The sequence below is a fragment of the Galleria mellonella genome, unplaced genomic scaffold (assembly GCF_026898425.1).
Source record: "Galleria mellonella isolate WM207_F2 unplaced genomic scaffold, CSIRO_AGI_GalMel_v1 utg90, whole genome shotgun sequence".
NCBI classification, from domain to species: Eukaryota; Metazoa; Arthropoda; class Insecta; order Lepidoptera; family Pyralidae; genus Galleria; species Galleria mellonella.
This window is the reverse complement of record NW_026442172.1, coordinates 1,704,792-1,711,808: the sequence shown is the minus strand read 5'-3', so window position 1 is coordinate 1,711,808 and position 7,017 is coordinate 1,704,792. Positions and strand designations below refer to the sequence as shown.

General features: G+C 32.2%; 1 pseudogene; it reads left to right on the top strand.

Annotated features, from left to right (window-relative positions):
* The first annotated feature begins 3,052 nt into the window (after positions 1–3,052).
* Positions 3,053–6,359, top strand: LOC128202343 (uncharacterized; annotated as a pseudogene).
* The last annotated feature ends 658 nt before the right edge of the window (positions 6,360–7,017 follow it).

Genomic DNA, 7,017 nt, shown 5'->3' with positions numbered 1-7,017 from the left:
AAGAATCTTTGCAGGCGAACGGATCAATCTCTGGATGCGCACGGATCAAGATCTAAACTTTTTACTTTCATTCATTTCTTTCTTTTAATTTTTTTATTTAGAGGCTCCTTGGATTGTATACTGTTACAGCTCCACGTTACGAACTTCTTGATGCTTTAGACAGAAATAAATAATACTTTTTTGGGAAGTACTAATTACCTGCTTACTTTGTGTTATTACAAAAATAATCTTAAGCGAGATAAATGTGTACAGTGAAATACTTAGGACATTTTTCATATACATGTTAAGTTATGAGTAAGATTCCAAGGCTGCTAAATCTATATTATTTTATTAAAATCAAGAGTTTTTCCATGAATAACACGATACTAGGTTTGTTCTTAATTACCTGATTTCTTAATCAATTACATATGCTGCCTATAAATTTTTTAAGACACCCTCAGTTTATTCTTTCTTATTATATTTTTTTTATACAACTTAGAATGGCAAACAAGCTGACGGCCCACCTGATGGAAACTAGTAACCGTCGCCTAAAGACATGAGCAGTACCATGGACATAACAGAGTATATTGTTTAACCCGTGATACCCCCCATGCGTTGCCATTCCTGAGAACTCAGGTGTTATTCCTCTGTACCTTGTAAATTCACGCCACATCCCACCCTTCGAACCAAACACAGCCATGCAAACACAACTGCTTCACAGTTGAAACACGAATGGGACAGAGGTGCCCAAGCAAATCTGTTATGTAATATGTTATGTTATATTATATTATAATATGTTATTGTACTCATGCTTTCATGAATGAGCTTATTGGAAGACTATAAGGCTCACCCAGTGGATGTAATAAATAAATAAATAAATTATAGTAAACAGCTTTAGCAGCTAAAGCGTTTCGGTTATTATTACTTTAATTATAACATGTTACGACATTCGAAGTCGTAACATATTATAATTGAAATAGTATAATTGATGAATGATAAAAAAATATAGTATACGTGTTCTTACTATTGATTACCTTTTTTAGTATTTCACTATATTTATACCCGTTAAAAATGAATCAAATCCTTTTTCGAGTTTGATAATTCCGACAAGTATCACGAGTAACACGTTTAAAACGAGTCTTATGAACATGAATACCCATTTATGTTAATTAAACGTGAAAACATTAAAAAAATATATATTTATTTCTGACAATGAATGTTTAAATTGTAAATGTAGGGAGAAAATTAATTAAACCATGAAACATGTTACTAATATTCAAAGTACTCGAATTTTGTATTCGAGTATCATGTATTAGAGTTTCGTATATTGAGTATTCGAATACCTGAGTATTCATTCGAGCCAACTTGACTCAGCACATCACTAGTTCTTACAATTAAGAAACCAAATTTTGTTTATATGCCCACATGTCGTAATCGTGGTTGTAACGCAAATCGCGTATTGAATCAATGTCGTTGTTTAGAAATTAGGCATGTGGTAGCGTCACAGTCGCGGTGGGTCCTGATCTCATTGTTTAGTCTACTAAACGCCCCTGACCAAATAAATTTTAACAAATCTCACTATAACTTTAACTTTGCTATTATTCGCACAAATGTACCTATGGAGGTTTCTTGTTACCTCAACACAATATGTAGATAAGGTAAAAATTTAAGTAGGTAGGTATTTAATATAAGGGAGAAGGGATTTTCATTAATGAAGCTAGTCGACGTTATTACTACCTAAACACAAAACTTGTTAGTATAATTTAATTATATTATGCAGTACGCTAATACCGGCCAGGGGATTTGGATTTTTAATAATGGGGATGTAGCACACTATACATTCAATCAGGTTGTCTCGTTCTCGTATGAAACTATTAATTTTTAATGAATTTATCAGGATGGGCCAACTGCTTAATCTATCATCTCTTACTGATGACACACCTGCGGATATCGATACCGCAGGCTGGATTACTATTTTATTATATTATAACCGTATACATTTTATAACGTGCGATAATAAATAAACCTAGGTATTACATACATAGCGTTTAAATATTTTATTGATAATTAAATTAATAATGATTGACAGCGCATATGCTACCATCACATCATCACCTATTTATTGGCGCGAAGTGAAATTTTATAATACTTGTATTTCAGATAATAAATTGAAAAGTACTTTGAGTCCAGTGGGCGATAAGTGAAGTACAAACGTGAATCGAGGTGCTCGTGATACGGACCGGATCTCCGGATGGTGGGCTCAACGGAAGCGCGCAAGACTTCCGCTCCTACGGGAGCCGACGCCGCCGTCACGCGTCGCCGCCGCCTTGGAACTCTTCTACCTACCCGACTTTCACGACAATACTCATTGACACGATTATAATATCAGCAATTTTATAAATATTAATAATACTTACTGCATTATGCATAATGAATATTTTAACATTCACCTTTAAAATATAGAAAACCTGTTTTATCTATTGATAAGTAAAAAGTCTAAGTTTCATATTTCAATACAAAAAATACATTTAGAATTATGCCTTGCTTGTTCATTATATATCAATTAAGGCGTGAGTTTAGTCGAATCTTTGTCATAATCATATTCGTCGTTAACTGTCTAACTCTGTTGAACATAGGCTTCCCCCTATTGGGAGGTTTTGCTAATAATTGCCATGCTTTGCAGGCAGATTGGCAACAACAGTTAGGCTTCGATGATTTTTTAAGAGAGACATTTCTTGATTATTAAGTTCCCTTAGTCACCTAAGAAAAGGCAGGGGCGGCCTATTCTATGCCGGGACCATACTTACTAAAAATAAGAATATAAACTTTAATCAAATTTGTAGGAATATTTCGTCACGTTAAATTACAAATGCCAGAGGTTGATTACAAATATATTTGTGGTTTGGGTAAAGTACTCGCATTATTTATAATACAAACTCAAATCACAGGTTCTCCCGTTTGTTTTATAACTGTCAAAAATGTTGGCAAGATTTCTATAACAACAATTAACATTATTTTTTGTTTAGTTTTAATGTGTAATTTTTATAACAAACAGTGAAATGTTGAGTGTTATATGGCATCATCAACGACACAACTTTCAGGGGAAGAGACTCACAAAACTCTTTTCCGCCAGATTTTCATATGCTATGTAATCTACGAAAAAAGATTGAACCCTGAACAGGTAAGCAGAATATTGAAACAATCAACCAACGAAAATTATTAACATAAATATTATTTTTTCCTTAAGAGGAGGGTTTACTCTATAATTTCCATTGTAGCTAGGTAGCTCGGTATAGATTTTCATTTGAAGGTTTTCTTATTTCTCATTAGTGTATTGTGCTTTGTTTCCATTGTTGCGTATGTTTTGCCCCTTATGACATTCTAAGGATAATAAAAGATAATACCAAGAAGATTTCACAGAAAAATCCAGCGAAACCGAAGCCAAAACATTGTATACAAATCACGTGGTATCCGGAACAATTATACTTTGAAATTAAAGAAAAGCCAATTACAAATAAACTGTGGTTCGTACTGTTTATTAATTCTGCGTAATAAATATGTAAATAGCAGAAGCATTAATTATCATTATTTATCATCATGTACTTACCGTATTATTGTGAAGATGTTATAAAACTATGTAATGATATATATTGTGTGATATAAAATTAGTAATCACGATGACCTGTCACCCGACTTTTTGTTATTTTCCTATATACTCGTTTTTAAAACTCCAGAATATTATTATTCTTTAAACGTTTATTTCAGTTGATTAATATCTATAAAATAAAATAAATAGAGTAGTGTCTAGGTTATATTTATATTATGAATGGGAAAATTTGTGAGGACGGATGGATGTTTGTAATTATTTCATGTAAAAAATACTGAACGAATTGAATGTAGTACACAGGTAGGTTACAACATGTCTTAGCATATAGGATACTTTTATTATTAATTATTTAGTTAGATATTAATACATGTGGGCGAGGCCGTAGGCTAATTACCAATAAAGATTAATGTAAATGGACAAATAACTATACCGAGATAATTCTTAAGTAAGATTTGTTTGTCAGTTTGATTGTTACCTCTTATTGCTTTAATGGCTCCAAAAAGTAGTACATAGTAATGTATCTACTTTTCTATTTATACTATTATAGCTGTTTTTTATTTCCATAGATAGATAGATTTTTTATCAAATGTATGCAAAAATCTAGACGGTTTTTGAGAAAAAATGGGTTGACAATTTTTAATTGTTATTTCAACGTTTAAAATAAACGTATTTTAAGACTTAATAATAGAGAAGATAAGACATTATATCGTCGGAAAAAGTTGCTGTAATTAAATGTCTCATTATTCCTATAAGAAAGTAAACAAAAGCGTACCGCGCAAACTATATCGCTAATACAGTTACCTAGTTCTAAATAAGTTTATCAATTTACTAAGTTACGTACGAGGACTTTCAATATCAGCGAATTGTTTTACAATATATTGTATATATATTTTATGAATAAACGGGTGAGTCACTTATTATCTTCACCTGTATCTATAACTTTTAAAATATATCTATGAACCTATATGCTCGTACATATCTTATAAATGTCGAGGAAAGTTACGTGGTTAAGACATCATAAGACAGGTTAGGTATTGCTTTCATATTGTGACGATTTGTGTTGTGTGTTTTTGCGGAGCAATATCACTTGAACTTGAAATATTATACAGAAATAGTCTTCTCTCGAGTTTTCTTAGTGACCTTATAAATAATGATTTTAATACCTATTCAAAGTAATTGACTAATAGTAGGTTTATCGTTGTAATTTTATATGTTACCAGCTTTTACCTGTGACTTCGTCCAAGTGATGTTAATTTTCTAGATTATTCTAGTAAGTTCTTATTACTTTTATAAGTAATCTAAGTTCAAATCCAACCCAAATGCTTTGCATAAGCCAAATTTCAAGGTAATTGGTTGAACTGTTGGAGTGTCAAGAGAACAAACAAACTCATTTTCACATTTACATTATAAATAAAGATTCTAGGTTATAATAGTTACCGGTTACGATTAAAATACTAAGATGACCAACTATCCACCGGAATCATAGGCAGGAAGATCCGGAGCCAATATGTATTTCCGCTTTCCGATTCCGACATCAAATAGGAAGTCCGCTGTAGTTTCCGTTTGTGAATAGACTGCCTAGACTGTGCTTTTAACTGTACCTATCTAAATGATTATAGTTACAGCAGTTTATGTTATATAGTAACCTTCGTTTTCGAAATGCTCGTCGCAAAACATGTTATGTTTAAATGTATTTTAGTAGAAGTTGTTGTACCATATAAATAAGCAACAATAATTTGTACATGTTATAATACATATATTACAACAACATGTTTATATGTATATTACAGGAGTTACATATACAGATTTTTTTATACAACTTAGAATGGCAAATAAGCTGACGGCACACCTGATGGAAAGTAGTAACCGTCTCCTATAGACATGAGCAGTACCATGGACATAACAGAGTATACTGCTTCGCCCTTGGTACCCTCCATGCGTTGCCATTCCTGAGGACTCAGGAATTATTCCTATGTACCCTGTAAATTCACGCCATATCCTACTATTCAAACCGAAACACAACCATGCAAACACAACTGCTTTACGATAGAAACACGAATGGGACAGAGGTGCCCAAGCAAATTACTTTTGGTACTGGTGTACTGTACTTAGCGAAAAAATAATAAATTATAAATAGATAGATACTTTTTATTGTTCTCTCTAAAATATTACAGATTTGACAATAATGATAATAAATTCTTTTCTGTATTGCTGCTACAAAGAGTATTTATACAGAATGTGCATATACAAAAGGCGGCCTTATCGCTAAAAACAATCTCTTTGTCTGTACAACCTATTATTGATACGTATTAACATTAAGACAATCTTGTTAAAGCTTGGAAGTAGATAATTATTTTATTTTTATTTCAGATCTCTCGCCAATTAGAGAGAATAAAAGTCTGGTCTAGTATATAAAAACTGTTTAGACTTATTGGTCCTGAAAACGAATCGAAAAATACTTTTTGACTAACACGAAACTTTAATATTGTAGGATATGGAACAATGGTCCACGTTGTTGTAAATTATGGCACGACACAGCACGTAACGGTGCTAGTTGGCTTTGCTCACCCCGCCCGCCAAGCCCCTGGTCTTGTTGCTAAAATGTCTATCCGAGTTACTCCACGAGGAGTCCTCCATACCTGTTGCATTCGCGCGACTTCAGTTAGCTGCATCTAACCGTTATATGCGAGACCATATAATTGGACATTTTGTAGTACCAGTAAGAGTGAAATTTCTCAACTATACCCCGCCACCTGTAGATGAGGACGGATGAGCAGTCATTAAAATGCAAATATACATATAAAATGTGTTGTTTTTTGCTAGCAGACTGTTTTTTTTTTTCTGTAGTAATTATACTTGACCTTACGATAACCTACGTTATCGCTACAAAAGTAAATACAAGCGACTGTTTGTGACTTCCCTTTTTCCGGATTACATTTAATTAAAATAACAAATATGTAGTATAGGAAAAACACATTGATTACTCGGTCTATGAACTATGATAGGCAAACAAGAAAACAAACAACCTACCTAATGAATATTATGAAACAACATTAATCATCGTAATCTAGTATTTAAAAATAGTCTTTATTCACCAATATGTGAAATGGAACTGGGTTCGTTGTACAATATTATTAAAGTTTTTCAATAAAATTTATATAAATTTATCTACAAGTGATTTATAATTTCGATTATTTCAATCTAATAAACTAGGGGTATTCCAGTTAATCGATTTCAAAGTCATATCAAACAATAATTAAGTTTTAATATGTATTTTTTTATTATGTACCTGAAGAGTTTTACGTACGTTTAGACAATACGATATAAAAAATATGAGCTTTTTTATATCACAAAGGTGGCAAACAAGCATACAGCCCGTCTGATGGTAAACGATCACTGTAGCCAAAAAATATATAAGAGCTATAAAATTA